Source organism: Corapipo altera, unplaced genomic scaffold (genome assembly GCF_003945725.1).
Source record: "Corapipo altera isolate COAL_440 unplaced genomic scaffold, ASM394572v1 53954, whole genome shotgun sequence".
NCBI classification, from domain to species: domain Eukaryota; kingdom Metazoa; phylum Chordata; class Aves; order Passeriformes; family Pipridae; genus Corapipo; species Corapipo altera.
The window spans coordinates 1-1,070 of NW_020893347.1; the positions used below are offsets into that span (position 1 = coordinate 1).

Here is a 1,070-nt window from a genome sequence, read left to right on the forward strand (position 1 = left end):
CATTTGGGGTCAGGTGTCAGACCCCCTGAGCTTTTGGGGTCCCCACAACCCCCCCCTGTCATTTTGGGGTCAGGTGCCAGACCCCCTGAGCTTTTGGGATCCCCACAGACCCCCCCTGATATTTGGGGTCAGGTGCCAGACCCCCTGAGCTTTTGGGGTCCCCACAGACCCCCCTGAGCTTTGGGGTCAGATGCCCGACCCACTGAGATTTTGGGGTCAGGTGCCGGACTCTCTCAGATTTTGGGGTCCCCTCAGACCCCCCTGAGCTTTTGAGGTCCCCACAGACCCCTCTGACATTTGGGGTCAGGTGTTGGACCCCCTGAGATTTTGGGGTCCCCACAGACCCCCCTGAGATTTTGGGGTCCCCTCAGACCCCTCTGACATTTTGGGGTCCGGTGTCGGACCCCCTGACATTTGGGGTCAGGTGTTGGACCCTCTGAGCTTTTGGGGTCTTCACAGACCCCCCAGAGATTTGGGGTCCCCACGGACCCCCCCTGAGCTTTTGGGGTCCCCTCAGACCCCCCTGAGCTTTTGGGGTCCCCACAAACCCCACCTGTCATTTTGGGGTCAGGTGCCGGACCCCCCTGACCTTTTGGGATCCCCACAGACCCTCCCTGATATTTGGGGTCAGGTGCCAGACCCTCTGAGCTTTTGGGGTCCCCACAGACCCCTCTGACATTTGGGGTCAGGTGCCAGACCCCCCTGAGCTTTTGGGGTCCCCACAGACCCCCCGGGGGGGCTCATCCCACCCCTCTCCATCCCACTGTGCCTTGGGAAAGGGTTTTATTCCCGAAGAAATAAAGGAATAAAGGAGGTTTTGTTCTTCCCGAGGGGTTGGAGGAAATGGGGTTGGGGGGAAGGTTTTAGGGGGGTCGGGGGGTTTTGGGGGGGTTAAAGGGAAATGGGGGTTTATGGGGTTAAGGGGGAAAAGGGAGGGTCACAGAGTGATGGGGATTTTGGGGAGTTTATGGGGTCTGGGGGGGTCAGAGAGTGATGGGGGTTTTATGGGGTTTTAAGGGGGTTTTAGGGGTTTGTGGGGATTTATGGGGTTAAGGGGCAAAAGGGGGGGG

At 59.3% G+C, this 1,070-nt stretch overlaps 1 long non-coding RNA gene across 2 annotated transcripts; it reads left to right on the forward strand.

Moving 5' to 3' along the window:
- Positions 1–79: 79 nt before the first annotated feature.
- On the forward strand, positions 80–800 carry LOC113942714. 2 transcript variants are annotated; one of them, XR_003526015.1, is made up of 3 exons: positions 80–215; positions 275–424; positions 572–800. It is a non-coding gene; the product is annotated as an uncharacterized LOC113942714 (long non-coding RNA). The 2 variants fall into 2 exon arrangements; XR_003526016.1 differs by having other exon boundaries at positions 275–307; positions 572–796.
- Positions 801–1,070: the final 270 nt, after the last annotated feature.